Source organism: Camarhynchus parvulus, chromosome 4 (assembly GCF_901933205.1).
Source record: "Camarhynchus parvulus chromosome 4, STF_HiC, whole genome shotgun sequence".
Lineage (NCBI taxonomy): Eukaryota > Metazoa > Chordata > Aves > Passeriformes > Thraupidae > Camarhynchus > Camarhynchus parvulus.
Genome location: NC_044574.1, coordinates 33197205 through 33215831, shown reverse-complemented (window position 1 = coordinate 33215831; position 18627 = coordinate 33197205). Strand labels below are relative to the sequence as shown.

The window sequence follows — 18627 nt, the reverse complement described above, 5'->3', positions numbered from 1 at the left end:
AAATCCCTTCCCAAGTATACTTGGTATACTTGGGTGAGTCCTGAGAACTGAAAACCACAACCAATTGAATTCTTTCTGGAATAATTCCATTTTGCATTTCCCCTACAATCACAGCAAGTGCCACTGTGGCTCAACATAGCCCTTGGAGTATTTTTTCCAGTGCCTGTGGTCCAGCTGCAGGAAGCACTGACTCCTGGGAAATTTCAGAAGAATTTCTGGAAGGCCACATAAGTAGAAAGAAGGATTTCTAATACCCAGATTCCAGTATACCACATTTGAGGGTCTGTCTCAAAATGAGTTGCAGGATCAGTGCTCTGCCCTTCAGCACAGACTCTACTGGAGACTTTCTGTATCATCCCCACAAAGTTACCACCAAGGTAGGTGGAAAATATGGGGAAGGGCAATTCAAAGGAGGGATGAACTGATGGCAACAATTCCTGGAGTTCATTTTTCAACAATCACTGCCTTTGCCTAGATAAATGACTGAAGTGTGTATGTATGCATCACCCCTGTTGTAGAAAAAAGTGTTTGGGTCTCTGGGTGGTGGATACAGAGATGTGAGAACAGCATATCTACAGAAAGTGAATTGAGACGAGAGAAATGTGGAGTAGAGATCTTATAATAAAATTAACATTTTTTGCTAGATTTTCTATCCAATTTTAAGAACAAGCTGTTCTCCATACTTTTGTACTCTTTTGACCCTACCAGCCAAATACTAGGCAAATGCAGTGAGATGAAAATTTCAACACTCAAGGAAGCACAAGCATCCCCAGGAAACTGGAAGGAAGGAAGGAAGGAAGGAAGGAAGAAGGAAGGAAGGAAGGAAGGAAGGAAGGAAGGAAGGAAGGAAGGAAGGAAGGAAGGAAACATCCAGATTCTTGAGAAAAGGCTGACAATGCTTCTTGCAGTATAATAGATAGCAGGGAGAAGCAAAGGCAGGTTGAGTGCATGTGGGAAAATACTTCAGGAAACACTGTTGTAGAAAGAAACATGGACACTGAAACACTGGTTTTGCTGTATCTGCACAGTTACCAATACTGAGGATAGGTTTTATAAATTCAGTTATCTTCAGGACTTTTGCAATAAAAGTTGCATTTTTAATGAACATTGTAGTTACCTTTGAATCCTTCTCTAGCAGGCTGGGTTCTGACCTTCTCTGATTTTTGGCCTCAGAATTGATACAGTCACATTGGCATTATCAATGCTAAATGCAGCTTCTGTCTTCCATATAGTTTTTCATTCAGGGTTACACTTTGCATGCTTTGCTCTTAAGTCAGCATATGGTGGGTAGGGAAGGGGGGGATGGGTCTTTCCTGTGACTTGCACTGATTAATCAGGACTCCAAAAACCCGTGCCATGCCATTAGCTTTTGTATGCCCTCTGTATATACATACTGTAGTTACTTTCTTGATTTTCTTTGAGAAATACTTTTTAGGCTGAATATTTTACTACTTGTTCATGTTTTAAGGGCTCTAGTATGAGATAATTCAGCTGGACTTTGAGTTCCTTCTCTTGGCAGATAACACCAAAGCTTGCAAATCTGGCAGTGCTTGTGGGAAGGTCTTTAGTGGAATGCAGTTAACAAAATCATTTAGATGATGGAATTAGGAAATGATAGTGATAAAGTTGGCTGCTGTGAAAATAGTAACTGACTGACAGAGCCAAACTGTGATTTCTGAAGCTGTTGAACACACATGGATCCATGGCAGTCTGACATCTATGCAGAGGCATGCCAAGCAAATCAATAGAGTATGAGGAAAAAAGTGAGGAGACTTTTGGGAGTATTGCATGTGATAATTTCTATGTAATATACTATGTTCTGGAAACCTGTGCAATGATTAGCCTTCCCTGAAGAAAGTCAAGCCCACGTGATTCTTGTAAGACCTGTGGTACAGCCTCATCCTCTGTGTATGAGCACAAACTATTAAGTAAAAATATTTTCATCTCCCTTCTTCCCTTTTAAGTAAATGATAACTTAAAATTCTTAGAAGTGTCTACACCATGTTTCTGAATATGCAACACCTGCTCATACAGGGAAAAATCATTTCACTAGCAGTTTGGCATGTTGGCAAATATTAGATGTGTTGGGTAGAATGTAAAAAATGATCACCTTCTCTCTAGGACAATCAATATCCAACAAATCACATCAAGGTGTGCCATAAATGCAATTCTAGATGCCCTGCAGCACTTAGTCTTATGCCTAACAACCCACCTATCACCAGGCATTCATCCTCTGCCAGAATGTTTACCACAGGAAGGTTTGTTTATGTACACAGTTCTGAGTGGACTCAAAGTGCATACAAACCCTATTCTTATGCCTTATGAAAACCACTTTTTGTTTTCCTCCAAGGAAATGTAATAAGATGTCTAGTTAACAGCAGCCCAAAGTGAGTTTCTTATATATATAAAACCAGTTTAATATTTTGGAAAGTATTAATTTTATTTTACATTTATGATTTGTATAACCATTTTGTATATAGACCACTTGCAGGGCTATGGCTCATACCAGGTGTCAGAGGAGTGTGAAATAATTTTTATGCCACCTTTCCAAGGCAATAAATGTCATATAAGCACACCGAAGTGCAGATAGAGTACTTTTAGATGAACATTCTCAAACTGTATGTAAGAAATCTGTTTGACAGACTCACCCAAAGGATGACACTTTTTTCTGATCTTGCCAAAGCAGCAACTGTGTAAAAAGAAATTTTGCTCTGGTGGTTGGGTTTTTTCCCCGAAGAGTTATGATGTAAAGGGAGCGAGGAGAAACTGTAATTGGGAGAAAATAAATGGTTACTTTCTACTGAGCAAAAAAGAAATTTCTAAATGGCATAATTTTAGCAATGGCTAAATGACATAGCAAGTTTTCAGTCATCTTTCCTGTAATACAAAGACAAAACAGAAGATGGACGGCAGCAGCTGAAGCCGCAGTCCCAGCCACACAGTTTATGTCACGATCAGTATAATGCTTATTCCAAGAAATATGTGAAATGTTTTTTTTGTTAGAATCACACGGATATTGATTTTTCTGTGTGTGTGTGCCACTGTTTTTAAACTATCTTTTTAAAGATATAATTTCAAAGCAGTACCTTGAATTTTTTCCCTTTTTTCTTGTTTTTCTTTTTCTTACTATGATCAGGATACAAGTTATAATTTTCTAGAGGTATGAAATTCTAGATTTATCATTAAGAATAGAGTGGTTTTTCTTAAAACTTATTCTCTTATACTGATAGGATTGCCCTGCTGGTGGTCTTTACCAGTTCTAAGAGATTCACAATAGCGTAGTTTGTTCACAAAAGCCAATTCTTTTTGACAGACTTCTATAAAAACTATTTTACTCTGAATGGATTGTTTCAAACAGCCTATACATATCTTTTTTGTTAAGAGACATCCTGTATCTCATGAGTTTACATAACAAATTTATTTTTTTTTCTGACAGTTAAATTTTATGCCATTTTCATTTGCAGTAAATATTTTCCTATTTTTCTTTCTGAAAAAGGTGTAAAGTTTTAATTAAAAAAATAATCCAGTAATCCAGAGGGATTTAGAGCTGTGGACCCAAGTATTAAATGTAAACCAAAACTTAGTCAGTTGGAAGCTGCCCATTATGAAGATTAGACGCTCAGTCTCCAGTTCAGAGCTATGGAAGCAGCCGCTTCTTTGCCTTCTTTTACAGAGGAGAGCAGTGGGTAGCAGCTGCTGATAGAGGTTACTGAGAAAAATGGGAAAACAGTAGAAAAAATCGAAGGAGGAAGAGATGCAACTGTGTGGTTTAGGATCTTTCAGGGTCGTGATGATGTGTTGAAGTGAGTCTCACAAATACAAACAGGTTTCAGATTTGTAGAGAGTTCAGTTTAAAGAGAGATACAAGGTTCAGATTACAACTGGATTTTTATTTCTTTAGTGAAGGTTTAAAACACTTTTCCCTAAACTACTAATGCCTTTTGTTCAATAATTAGGTAAAATAACATTAAAACATTAGAGCATTAATTTTTTATCACTTCCTCTCATTACTGTTATTCATATAGCAGTTCTTCTGAAACAAACAGAATTAACTTTTGGGGTTTTTTTTTTGGGGGGGGGGCATATTTATTTCAAAGGGCTCATTGATACATAATCTAATCCCCCAGAACTTCCATGAAAATGTCCTTCTCCTCCTCCTCACTTAGCTGTACTATAAGATAAGGAAAGCATGTGTGCTTTGTGTTTCCAAGAGCTGTGTTAATCATTCAAAGCATATGTGCCCTTTTTCTCTGCTGGCTGGCTGGCTGGTATTGTAGGTATTAGCACTTAGGTTAAAAAAAACCCCTAAGAACTATATAAGTACTATAAAAAGCATCATGATTAATATTTATGTCTTTCATATTTCAGATTTTGGAGATCGAGGTATTCCTTCTGTGAATTTGTATTTTGTCATACCTTTATATATGACCAATTAGTGTAGAGTGGGATGATTCAGGGCAGTCTACTGTTAGGGAGCAAAAATCTAGGTGCTGATAAATAGAAATATTGTGCATTTTATACTTGGCCTTGCACTGCATTGAGCTTGCTGGGAAATCTGACAAGGAGCAGAAGAACATCTTTTACTTCAATATATGAATCTACAGCACTCAAAAATCACAGTACAAATGTACATGGGTAGTTTTGGGTTGCTTCTAAGGAAGAAAACCCCACATGTTACCCACTTATATTCAAGAAATGTGTCATAGTTCAATCCCTTTTTTGAAAGGACTGTATTTTTGCTATAACTCTTGTCCTACCCCAGGTACATCTACTTGCTTACAATTTCCACTTGTATTTTTAGGCAAATAATGATCTGAAACTGTAAAATTCTTAATGCAATCTTAAAAGGGGTTATAAAAATAGAGTTACAATTTATCTATGTAAATGACAAAGGGAAAAAAGTTTGTTTTCAGATTTGAACATAAAAAGGAAAAAAAGTTTATTGTTTTCAGATTTGAACACTGAATCTGTGAGCTCATTATTGTCTTAGTCTGTTCTAATTTAAATCAGCATCATTACTGCATGAAAAATGGCCCATCTTAATCCTCACTTGCGAGAAAAAACTAGTCAATGTAGCATACTATTTAAATGCTTAAGAACTACAAGATGTTCTCTATTAAATACATTTGGGCACATGTGCTTTCTCATGGGAACACATTATACTGCTAATCCTGTTGATATCAGATAGTATTCCTAAAACTAATTTCTAGACATGCATTTGCCCCTTTTTTAAAAAAATACATTTCCAGCCAGAACTGGAAAGCTATATTATAACTATTCTGCTTGATCAAGTCTGTTTTGTAAAACAGACATGAGAATATATGTTGCTGTTATAAATTATACCTTATCTGACAAAAATCTTTCTCTTAGGCATTGTTTAAATTTCATAACTTAATACCCTGTCTTTTTGTAGGGTTGTAAGAAAAACAGGTTTCCAAAGTGATACACTGATGATGTGCAATTTTGGCTTCTAGGTGGATACTCCATTTTTACTTCTTTGTAATGCAGACAACCCTATCTCTTTAAAGTACACCTAACATCTCGGTAGAAGTGGTTGTAACACTAATTAAGTATTTATGATAGGATGTCTTAACAGGGCACTTAGGCTACTACTATTCAAATAGGTGAATGAGTATTTGGCTAAAAACGTGTTTGTTCCCTTTTAATAAAAGTCACTGATCATCATGAATGTTGATAAATAGCTGAAGTGATTATTTTGATGAGAAGAAGAAAGGCTCAGTGATTAGGGTAGGCCCCAGAAGACTATCTGAGGCATCATGTTTTCCCTCCCTCATGGTACTACTTTTGTGGTATTGACAAGTCACCTTTGTGCCTTCATTTGCCATGTGAAAAACAGGCACAATAAAGCTTTCTCCTTTGACACAATGGCACTCATAGAAGGTAACAGTAAGGACTGAAGTGTTATGTGCTGCAAGGAGCACAGCTGCTTGTACCTGGGCCACTCTGGTCCAATGACTATCCAGAGTCACCTCCACTGGAACCTCTCAGGTCCTTTCCAGGTGTCAGCTATGAGTGATGGAATGTGTCAGTTCTCTGTGATAATACCTACCTTTATCAGAGAGGGTATATGTTTGTTACTACATTTAAATTCCTGAATATCTGACCAAATTCAAATGCAAATATCAAAATTAATCATTGTGACTAAGCTGCAATAGTCCTCGCTCCTCAGACGAATGCAAACCAGCCAGTTTAAAAGCTGAAGCACAGCCCTGCCTCCATAAAGTAACGACATCCACAATTCTCCTGTTTTCAGGCACTCTGGAAAAATATGAACTATGCAACATGCTATGAAGGCCATAAAATTTGAGCTCTTCTGGATCAGGCAAGAGGAATCAGTTCCAAAAGCTTTAAGTTCCCACAAAGAACATCTTGTTGGCAGTTCCTCACCCTTTTATACCAGCAAGGCCCCCAGCTCACTTGTTTTCACTGATCTAAATTGTGGCAATATGACAGAGAGAATGTGAGAGGGAAAGAGAAATTCTTTCACATATGTCAAGGCCAGCTGTGAGGTACCTTTCAGTTCTTCAAAAAAAAGGTAAGTTTTTAGGTGACCCTGCTGGTGACCTGAAAAGGCCACCATGACTTGAGTTCAGCAGGGGATGAGTGTTTGTTGCCCATGAAATGCAGCTTCCAAAAAGGAGAGTAAAAGTGGCTGCTGTCTTGATAAATGTACCTGCAGATAGCTGCATGGATTAACAGGGCTCTAATTTATTCCACATTAAGAAAAAGGACTATAATGAGTTATTAATAAAGACTAAAGATGGGTTCAAATTCAATGGTTAATGCTCTGCATAATTTACGGCAATAATCCTTCTAATCAATTTTTTTTAAAAGTGTTTCTTCCTTTTCGTATGAATGAAACACATATGCTGTTCTTCCCCCCATCCCCTCTAGCTACCCCCAAGGTTTTGTTTGATCTTTCTTTCTACTGTTTGGCCATGAGCTGTGTTGGCATAAAGTGTGAGATCTGTGCTGGAGTTTGCTTCAGCCCCCATTTGTCTACTCCATAGAAATATTTTCCTAAGCAAACATTTATGTTTGAGATGTCTTTAGTGTTTCACCTAATAGATTTCATAAATCATTTGTGTTGGCATTAATGGGACAGTGGAATCTCAGCACAGGGGGCATCATAGCATAGGAAAATTCCATTGCAACTGGCTGAAAATGTAGAAAGTGGATGCACTGCAGTGACATCCAGGTCCTATTTTTTGATAGGGTGCAGTCTTCATTTACTCAATGTAGAGTGATACATATTTGTAGAAAAGAAGTACAGAATGTATAGTGTGGGTAATTTTCCTTTGAAAATAGGGATTATCTGAAGATGTCATTTCTTCCATAGTGTCTGACTCTTGGGGGACTCAATATCCTGCTTCCTTCACAGGTCCATGGCAGTCTTGTGTAGAGGAAGTGCAATTAATGGTGCTCTCTGAGGGCAGAAATTCAAATGTGCTCCAAAGCTCTGCACAAGCTGACTCTAAGCATCCAATTCCCCTTCCTCCTCCTTTTAAGATCTGAAAGGATATATTCCTGAAGTAATTACTTACTTAGTAGGTTTTTCAATGACAGAAAGTGCTTATCCACAGGTGCTCCATTCAAGCAATTTGGAAAAGCATATTTGTGTGATCTCATACCCCATTTATTGCAACTAGACCCCTTGGAAGTGATGCTGAGAATATGAACATTGCTGTGGAATTGCTAGAAACTTGCTTGCTTAAACTGACTATATTAGTTCATTATTTCATCTCCTAGCTTTTTCTTGGCTGGTATTGTAGCTATCACAGATAGGAGTCTGTCCAGAATTTGAACTGCAAAAAGCCTCCCATTTTTATTAAACTGCCCCCAAACCTGAGCAGAGTTTGTCACTGGTGACTATATTAAAATTTCTCCCTTGTGCTCAGTCAAAACACACAAGTCTGTTGCATATCTGACTTGAAGAGCTTCAGGTCAAGATTTTTCCTCACTGCCTGCCACGACTGCCCTCATCAGGACCTGGCTACTTAGACCATTATTGTCCCCTGTTTCACAGAATTCTACTATTTCAATCTGTATAGTCTTTGTTTCTATAGGAATTTGTGTGAGCTTTTTGGATAGTATTACATTTCTTATGAATAATACATTTGAAATATGTGGGTTTATTGCAGCCTTCTACAGAACAGCGTTGAAAACATAATCTGGAATGGTATTATTTTCCCTGGAAGTATTGTATAATCATTAACAATGTCTTGATCTGATTTTTGGCAAAATGTGGCTTCTGGGCAGCTGCTGTGATAACTTGGCCTGAGTGAGCAACGGATCTTGTAATAGGGTGAGAGAGAGTTAAGTTAGTTGTTATTAGCAAAGGTCCAAGGTGAAAAGAAAACCATAATAGAAGTTTTGTAGACATTCCTATGTACCCCTGTATTTTCTAAGCCAGCTCAGAAGGGTCTTTGTGTAGTGATGTTAAGAATGAAGTTGGAGATATCATTCCCACAGACATTTTAAAAGAGTTCCATGTTCCGAAATGAGGTAGTTAAAATAAAAAAAGAGAAGAAATAATATTAGAACTCTGGGTTTTTTACTAAAGACAGAGCTATGAACTTCAGTTTGATTACCAGCCGAAAATAGGCTTTTCTATTTTGACTAAGCACATTGGTATCTGCATGTTCTGTAGGTATCTAGTTCTTCTTGCAGTATTTCAGAAATTAATGGGGAGTCCTGTGAATACAGTATTTTGTATCTATTATTCGATAGCTTTATCTGACAGCTATGATGCATCCAGATCAAGCTGGAAGTCCAAAGGCTTCATTAGCAGAGGACTTGATCATAGATTGCCGAGTGTTTTGAAGTAAGTGGAGTGTATTATATTCATGCCTCTATAGACACGAAGAAAAACTGTCTCCTACGGTGGTAAATGGAGGGGGAGGTGTTTCTGTTTCAATTAAAGCCCAGGTGGTGCGTGATGAGGGAGCCGGTGTCACATCTGCGCGCTCACAGCTGCGCTCTGCTCCGGGCCCGCTCCGTCTGCTCAGCCGCGCTGCTCCTCAGGCACCGGCCGCGGCCAGACGGGAGCCCGCCTCCCGCCAAGCCCGAGCGGAGCCGCTCTCCCCCGGTGCCTCCCGCCAAGCCCGAGCGGAGCCGCTCTCCCCCGGTGTCTCCCGGCTGCGGCGGCGGCTCTCACCGCGGGAGGAAGCAGGCAGGTACTTTACGCTGACATCCCAACCACCCTGAGCGGCAGGGAGTTTATTTTGTGTCTCGGGAAAGCCTCACTTTGCGGTGGATGCCCGCCGCCCCGCGCTGCCCGTGAGGCGTACGAACAGCGCGGCGGCAGCGGCTCCGCGCTCTCCGGGAAGGCTCCCTCTGCCCGTCCCCGGAGCTCCGGGCCGTACGCGCTCACGGCCGCACCGCGAAGCCGCCGCCGCGGCCCCGAAAGGGTTACGCGTAGCCGGGCCCGGCCGCCGCCGCCGCCGCGGGCTGTGTGGGGCCGGGCTGGCGGCGCTGAGCGCAGACGGGGCCGGCGGCGGAGCGGCGCGCGCGGGCCGCCCGAGGTGGGCGCGGGGCGGGGCGCGGGGCGGGGCGCGGGCGGGGCCGGGCCGGGCCGGGGGCGGCGCCGCTGCCGCTGCCTCATTGCGCGGCTCGGGCAGCGCTGCGAGGAGCCGCGGGCGGCCCGCATCGCCCGCCCTGCCAGCCGAGCGTGGCCGAGCCGGGAGGGAGCCGCTCGTGTCCTGTGTCTGGCCGTGCTGCTGAAAGAGCCTGACCCGGGGTCTGGCTGGGATGCGGTAGGAGAGATTCGCGGGATCGGAGATGTAAGAAATTAGAAGTTTTTGCATAATTCGCATTTGAGGTATCGCATCTCGCTGCGGAGTGAAGCCTTTGAGCTCCCTCGCCCGACTCTGTTATGCTCGCATAATGGGAAAAGTGTGAAGTGCCTCTGATTATCGTGCTTCCTAGGGGATGCGATACCTGCTGCACTGGGGGGGATGTGGGAAAGGTTGTGTCGCTCAAAAGTCTAGAAAGAAAAATGTAACTTTACAACAGTGCACATTATGCAAATAAAAGTATGGGGGAAGAATCAGCCCAGATTCATTTCTAAAGGATTGTAAAATCCTTCATTGAAAGCTTAGTGTAATCTTTGACATTTATGTGGGCACCTGAAAAAGAAACCAGCCCTAGAGCAGAGCTTCGGTACGGGAGTACAGTGCTGCTGTGAGCAGACACATTTCTGTCTGCTTCTCATTTAAAGTGCCAGCTCCTTCTTTTTTGTATACCTAATACACGATTCGCATGGAATATACAGCTGTGTCACAAAGTCATTCTGTATTCTTAAAGCTTAATATAATCAAATTCATTGCCTAAAGATGGTGTAGTTGAAGATTTGATCCTTTTTCACTGAAGTGGAAATACTTTCAGTAATTGAAAGCAGATTCATGTCGGGAGTTGTACGAGCCAAGGTTTTCATTTTTAAAATAAACCTTTTGTTCTTCAGCTTTAAATATTTCAGTGAGCCATCCGGAGACCTATGTTAATTGCTAGAGTAGACTGTAAGGAAAGATTGAGGGAAAAAAACCGAGAAAGGTATATCAGCAATTAAATTTAATTAAAATAATAATGTCTGTATTCCAGTGCATGAACATACCATTGCAGTTTTTGTGCACACTACGTTTTAGTTTTCCTGTTCATCCACAGAATCTGAATTTGAACTACCCATCTGTCTGTGGAGTTTTTTATTTTAAACTATCTTTGCTTAGGTTCACCTTACTTAGCCTGTTTGCCGTTTTTTTAACAGTTTATTAAACAAAACAGTCGGAACTTTGAAGATTTGGGGAAATACTGATCTACTCCAGTAAACAAACCTGACACTTTGTGGTGATAGCTGTCCTTTGTTAACTTTGTGTCTGTTTTCTGGCTGGTACTGTGGAAAGCTTCAAAAACCTTGCTTTTCTAATATTTTAGCAATGGGAAAAGAAACTTAGGATGTGAACTACCAAACTCCCAGACAAAGACTGAGCTGCACTGGAGCTGTTTGTTAGAAGCTTTGAAAGTAGAGAACAATGGAGGCAGGGGAAGGGAAGTACCTTCTCTCCCCTAAGATCTCTAATCCACAGAGTAAATTCACTGAAAATGTGTAGAAAAGTTACTGAAGATGACAAGAGTCCCCTGTTTGTTGGAAAGTGTATAAATTTCTTAATATACAAAAGGATCTAATTGCCTGATGTTAAGTATAGCCTATCATTAAGATAAGAATTTGTAATTTGTGTAATGGCACTAAATAGGCTGAGTTTATTCCCATGAACTTCTAGATGGTGTGCGCACAGCTGCTGGAGTGCACTTTTCCTTCATTCAAAAGGTAAATCTTTTCATACATCCTCAGTAAGTTCTGGGGGAAATATTTGTGTAAAACCCAGGAAAGTGCTCAAACAAGAACAGAAAAAAAACAGCTTACCTTTTTTCATCCATCGGATTAGGGTTCAAAACTGTCAAGCAGCTCAGTAGCTACAAATGAGATGTTACAAAATTTTTTGATTAATCGTTCTGCGATCCTTTGTGGAGAGTGGCCTCATATTTCACAGTGTAAGGGTATTTTTCCTTTCGAGGAGTTATAAAAGTGTGTGTTACAATTTAGCAAGAAACCTACAGCAATAGGACCTTTAAAATAAGCTTTCTGACACAGAAAGTGATATGTTCCACACAGCAGAGGGTATTTTTTTTTCCATTTGAAGAAAAGCAGCCAAAGTGGTAGCTGCCTCGGAAAAATTGATAATTGATGCAATAAAAAAAAAATAAAATATCATGTCAGATGTGTTTTCATTCTACAGGTCGACACGAAGAATGCTGCCATACACCCATCAGCTTTGAAGTCTGATTTTTTTAAATTACAGATAGCAAGTTAGAGATTGAACATTGAAATTAACTTTTATAATAATGGCAAATTTTAGTGCTGAAGAGTTTATCCTTTGGCTTGAGAGATATAGAATTACCTCTAAATATCAGTATATGATGCAAATGGACCCAGCTTAGGGAATTGATCTTGAGCTGTATTCTTTCAGTTTGGGTGTGCATCTGTGAAGATTTGACATGACTTTTCAAATTACCAGAATGGTCTGATCAGCAATTATGAGATAATACTTTATAACTTCTCTTCCTGTAACTTATATTGCTTCCCAATTCACTTGTTAAACTAAACAAGGAAATGTAAAAGGTCTTAATATGTACACTTTGTTCAACATGGAGTTGAACAAATCATTTGAGTCATGATATGAGAAAATAGGACTTCACTGTATTGTTGTCCAAAATAAGAAAAAACATTAGCTTTATATCTTTTCTGTATGTGTTCAAAGATCGTATTGTTGGTTATATTCATTCTAAATATGTCTATAGGCTACGCTCTGTGTGAGTGTGAAGAACTTTTTCCAGCGGTAGTTACAGATTTATGCATTTCAGAATAGCAAGAGGGCTTTTGTTTGTTCAGTAATGTATGGAGTATGATGCTGTGAGCTGGTGACCTCACTAATGGTTTGAAGATGTATATATCTTTTAGGTTTGAAGATTTTTATACAAAACAAGAGATCAGGATGAAATAAAGCAACTGTACTAAAAGCAAAGTTGATGTAGTTTTCCAGTTAAGTTAACCTTTTTACATGTTAGGAACAAGTGGAAAAAATGGCTCTTGTGTTCCTTTAAGAAGTGTCACTCACATTAAAACTCTGAACAAAATAGGTAGGTGGCTGAAATACTCTGAATGAGTAGAAAATAGTCATTCATCTTCTTTGTCTAAGATTAAGGAATTCGGAGTGCAGTTATACTTCAGTACTGACTCAAGGTAACAGCAAGGTATGCAGTCTTCTTTTGAAATTGACTAAGGCCACCATTTATCCAAACTTGAAAGGAAATAATTGTTTTGTGTAAACTGCTATAAAGTAGATTGTTTTTGAAGCAAGTCTTTTAGATGTATGAAAAAGGTAGACTTCTCATATCTCAGAACAGTAAATCATTGTAGCTCAGAGTGAATGGCTTATTTATGGCTTGTTATTTACAGGAGAAAACTTTGCATAGTTTTGGTATATGAATCATTGCAAACTTCATGGTTTTGATACTGTAATCACTGATTTTTGTATTTACTACATGCAAGTACCTTTACAGGAGGTTTAACTTCTGGTATATTCAGAATTCAGGAGTTGAGTCTGCATTAAGAAGTGTTACAGCAAAAGATTAGCCAAATACGTGACCATGTTGAAATTTGCACAAACTACATCTACAGCTCAAAGTAATGGTGGCGTGACAAAATGGCAGAGGTGGATTTGCTGTAGTTTCTGAAGAGCTGCATTATGATCAGACTGATTAAACACATGTGATAGGGTTTCTGCATACTGAATTTTCTGTGGCAAAGGAAGAGCAATTTTGGCAGCAGCAGTAAGTTAACATATCTAGTATCACATCAACAGTGAGTTATGTGTTTTTACCCTTCTGATACAACTTGCTGGTTTGCCACTTTCTTGCTTTTGTAGGGGATTCAGACCTATACAGCAATATTTCTAAGATGATTAAAAGAAAAACAGATTTAGAAGAAAAAAAAATTAATTAAAATAAAATCTCTTGCATCTCTGCATAACTAACATCCAACTGCTTTACCAGCTTTTTTATTCTGTTTCAGTTGTTATTAGTCCAAGAGCTATTGACATGGGGCTTTTTTTTCTTGGTATCAAGAGGAATTAGTGTCCTGGAGAACTGTTTGGAATATAAAAGTATATATTAATCAAAATTTTAAAAAAAGCAACTGCTAATACAAAATGATATTATTTGGTTGTTTTTCATAATTGTAAAAATCATTAAAAAGCACTACGTTAAGATTTCAAATTGTCATAACTGCCAAACTAATTTTAAACTGCTTTAATTTTCACCTCTAGTATAGTTGCTGGCCACACACAAAGGGAAACAAAAAAGGAGTGAAAATGGTTTTTTAGAGCAGCTTTTGGTTTAATCATATAGATCTGCTTTTTCATTACTATAGCCTTGTATGAAATATAACCAGTTTCAAATCTGCAGAAATTTCAGAGTTGTAAATTTTTGCAGAACATTTTTCCTCTTAAGTCAGAAACTGCCTTAAAGAAAAGACTGTTGTCCAGGGAGTTGTAAAAAGTAGCCTGGAAAGCCTCTTATGTTCTTTCTTTTAAATAGAACAGAATTGCCTTACATAGCAAAGTTAACTTAGTTAACCTTTTATAATTATTTAACCATTATTTCATTTTACCCCCTGCTTAAACACTGTACATTAATGCAATAGACACCTGGCTGTGCTCTTAAAAGTTTATTTGTCTTTCAATTCCTGTGATAGTAGGGGGCAGTATATCTCCTTAATTATCTTTGTTCAGGGAAATGTTGAAAGGCCAGGGTAGTTAAACAAGGCCATTTGGATTTGCAGTAAGGTCGAAGTTAGATGCAAGGAAAGTGGTTAAATGCATTATCATCTTATTGAGCACATCATCAGTAAAGTGACCTTGATGGAGGTGGAAAAAGCCATTTGGCTATTTTATGACAGCCACCTCTCTGCTGGCTTTATCCCTGCCAGAGTGTACTTCAAATAGCTTTATCACAGTGTTCTCTTGTTGCTTTGAAATCTGATTTTTCTTAATTACGGATAGTGAATTAGAGGCTGAACAATGAAATTAACTTTCTAATAATGGCAAATTTTACTACTGAAGAGTTTATCTTTTGGCTTGGGAGATCTAGAAATATCTCTAAATTGACTATTAAGGTGACCTTTATGTTAATTATTATAAACCTGCCTTTAAGGATTTCATTAATAATCACTGGTTTTTATTCATTATTCTCCTGCTTTTTAGACTATTTTTTAGTTACTATGAGGACAAACAAGCCAACTTCCAGCCTTAGCAGCAAGGACATTTTTTGTTTGAATGTTTGTGTATTTATGTTTTTATAAAGATACTCAAACCTTGGGAGGCCTGTGACTAAGCTGGAAACAAATAGTTTAGAAAATATATAATTAATGGTTCAATTTCTATCTCACTTGTGTTTTGTAATGGTAGTCAGTATTGATGTCTTGAAAGCTTATAAAAGTATAATTCTATCTATTGCATGGTTAATATAAGTATTTAATCAAAATAATCTCAACTGTCCATCTTTTTCTCTTTCTTTTTTACCTGTCTTTTCTCATTCAAGAAAGACTTCTTTCATTTGTGTAAAACTACATTGATTTCAAATAAACAGGGTATTTTTCAATTTTTGGCCTTTAAAAGAATTTAGTGATATTTCTTTTTATAGTGCTCCCTGTCCAGGGATTGGCATAATTGTTAAGGGAATTTAAAACAAATGCACAGAATACAAGGAAAGACAATTACAGGAAAACTGGATCCAAATTTGACCACCTGAAGGTACAGGTTAATCAACTGAGACTCACAGCAGAGCATTAAAAATTATTAGAGACTAGAGGGAATGATTTATAAAAAAAGATGAGAAGAAAGAAAAAAAATAATGCAGCATAGTCACGTGGAAGAACCACTCGAAAGATTTCTAAAGACCTTATGGTCTTGGATGGTGTATCTAGATGCAGTAAGATGAATTAAGGACCAAAAAAATGAGCTGCATATCAAGGCACATTTTGTAATGGTCGCATCGTGGAGGCTGTGGAAAATATCTCAGCACAGTTCATAGAAATACAAGTGTTTGAAATTTGAAATACAAGTATTACTAGTTTTGTGGTAGTGTGTTGAGTGGCTGTTATACCTTTTGTTCCTAAGCCTTGATTTTGTGTTGCCATTTTGAAGGTAGATTATTTTAACTTCCACTTTGCAACCTATGAGCTCATTTTCTTCAACACGTAGGTGATCTCCTAAGAAGAGCAGGATTCTTCTTCCCATTATCACTTTTGTCTTTGGAGCTGGAAGACATCTCATAGCTGTTGCCTCACCAGTTTTATATGTGTGGTTTTATACATTACCCTTGGGCTTGCACTGTTGCTCTGAGACAGGTTCCTTGGGGCAGTTAAGATTTTAAGGTTGCTAGTTGTCAGCAATGTTTTGGTGTGGTCTTTAGTACAGGATTGTAGAGTCAGAGTGTGTTCTCAGCATGAGGCATCATCATCCAGATGGAGAGAGAATCTCCCCTTTCACTCATGCCAAGTTCCCCTAGTTTTTCACAGACTTGCTTATTGATCTAGTTTGCTATATGATAAAGTGCCCTTTGCCTCTGTAGTCTAAAGAATTTTCTTATATTTTTCATTCTGTTTAATTATTCTTGCTTCCTCCCCAGCTATCTCCTTGTACTTGTCAATCATGTTCTGCAATAAAGCAGAATGTATGTGTGTGTGTTTCCATATGCCCAACCAGAAGACAAGCCTTTTGAAGGCAGACACATAGTCAGAATTTGAAAATGTAATTCTGTCAAACTGTCTTTTCTGTCAGATGACTTCAAGAAGGTTGCCACACAGCTAGGCCTATCCATTGTCTTGTAATGATGCTGAATCTTAGGATTTGTCCTACCAAGCAAGAGACAAGCAGTAAGATGCTGCATCTTGGGCTGAAGAAGGTCTCACTGACCCTTGGCAAGTATGCTGAAAGTACTGACAATGTTAAAGCCTTTTCTGTAGACTGGAAGTACCTCAAAGAACTTTTCCTATCCTGTCTTCCTTTTCTTTTGCCCCTCCTTGACAATTTTGGTTTATGGAGCTGAGCACGTATTTTATTTTGCCAGGAGAGTTTCTTTTCAACTGCTGTCCTTTCTGCAAAGAATACAGTAAGGTTCATAACACTGAATGAGTATCTTCAGAGCATTCCAGACAGTCTTATTCTGCAAACTCTGCTGCTCCTCATTTGTATTAGAACCCAGTGTTTACCACCTATTTTTCCCCTGAGGTCAAGGAATCTTAAACAGACCTTTCAGTCAGTGGGTTCCTCTCTGGATGTAAACCCTTCTCCCCTGATGATTTTTCTGTCAGTGGCATTTGGATAGTATTTCGAGTTATTCCTCCGCAGTTCTGCCAGCTTTTCACACAAGAGACTTGTGTATTATTTATCAATTCTCTTTTCTCATTTCTGCCCTCCAGCTTGTACATTACCCCCTCATCCTAGTCCTTTCCTCCTAATCCTAATTTACTGCTAATCAGAGCCATGGCAGCAGAACCAGTTACTTGAGGTGAAAAAAGAGGAATAAAAATAAAGCCTACATCAAAGTTATGTTTTTGCCTTTGAGGCAATTGGTTTTGCTTGCAGTGATTTTGGTGACACCAGGCAGAGCTGAACATTCTTCATTCTGCTTGTATGATGTTTGCTTTTTTTCCTGTAATGCAACTGCACCCCATAAAATAATGGGTAACAAATTGTTCATTTTGAGTGCTGGGTTTCACTTCCAATGTACAGCAGAGTTTCTGCTGGAATCAGTTATTTGATTTTTTTTCCCTGTCATTTTTTTATGTGTAGTTTTTCATGTGTGTGGAGTTTCCATGTGCTCTTAAGCCAAATGTGGTCAGTATGCAATGGAGTACATGGGGATACTAAGAAATACAAAAATATACTGAGTTCTATAGCAAACTGAGTTACCATCACCTCATGAAAGTAGGTTTATTTGGTATAGTCTGTATAGAAATTATAACATTTATAAACATCTTTTGTAGACTGAGCTGTGTTAGTCTGGAACAGCATATGCGTGCGTGTGTATAGTTTGAATTTTAGCCAAGAGGAGTCCCCTACATTCAGCTGGCTGATGTTGCACTTGTGTTCGTGGCTATTACACAGCTCCTCTTTAACATCCTACCTGAGCATTGAAATGGAACAGGCCATGGATGATGGTAAATCCAGCAAAGCAGTAATACTTGAGAAATATTGGAAAGTATCAGTTCTGCTTGCCAGCTGGGAGCTGCGTGCAGCTCAGAGTGGTGTGCTGCAGGCTGGCACCTATTCCCATGAGATGTTCCCTCCTTTCTTGGGTTTCCCAAATTTTGCAACATGGTGGAAGCTGGCAATGAACGGGAAAGAAGAAACCAGCCAAGTCCCTTTCTTTTTCACGGTAGAGAGAAAAATTGGACTGTAGAAGAGAGATAGATGTGTAGTCCTTGTGTACAGTAGCAAAGGGAACAAGCCAAGGTCCATTTTCTGTTACAGCTCAAGTATCAGTGATATGCACAAGTGCTTCACCAGCAGCCTGAGGACCTCTTTCATTCAACCTCCTGTGGGCAGTCTGTGGTTCATACCCTTCCTTGAGCTGTGGGGCTGTTATCTGGGAGAGCACTGGCTGTTAGCCAAAAACTAAGGCAGGAGCAATATGATCAGTTCCCAATTATTGATGATGTTTTACTAGTGTTTACCCTCAAGCTTGCACTAAACTGCTTCTTGAGTTAGTGCAGATACAAGCATTGAGCCTGAGGTTCATGGTAGGGAAGAGAGGGAAAGGGTGAAACAAAGAACACACCTGTGTCTCTAAACAAATTAGTATTTGACAGAAACCACTTTGAGCATAACACTGTAAACTTAACAGCAAATTCACCCAGTATATTTGTCTCAGAATATTTTTCACACTACCATTCTAGTTAGGTCTGGATTTCTTTGTTCTTTTTCTCTGGTGATTTCTGTATGGGCCTGCCAGGCCAGGGCAGGTAGGAACCCTTTGAAAAGTGATCCT

The 18627-nt window shown here is 39.0% G+C and overlaps 1 protein-coding gene across 33 annotated transcripts in view; it reads left to right on the top strand.

The window, feature by feature from the left end:
• TENM3 (teneurin transmembrane protein 3) overlaps positions 1–18627 on the top strand; it is a 1284378-nt gene that overhangs the window by 1039678 nt on the left and 226073 nt on the right. The window contains exon 1 of one of the 33 annotated variants that reach the window (XM_030947685.1): positions 9604–9776. The exons of 31 other annotated variants lie outside the window; for them this stretch is intronic. The gene's annotated coding sequence lies outside the window, so the exon portion shown is untranslated. Of the gene's footprint in view, positions 1–9603; positions 9804–18627 lie in introns of those variants that run through there. One more of the 33 variants, XM_030947684.1, reaches the window with a different exon arrangement.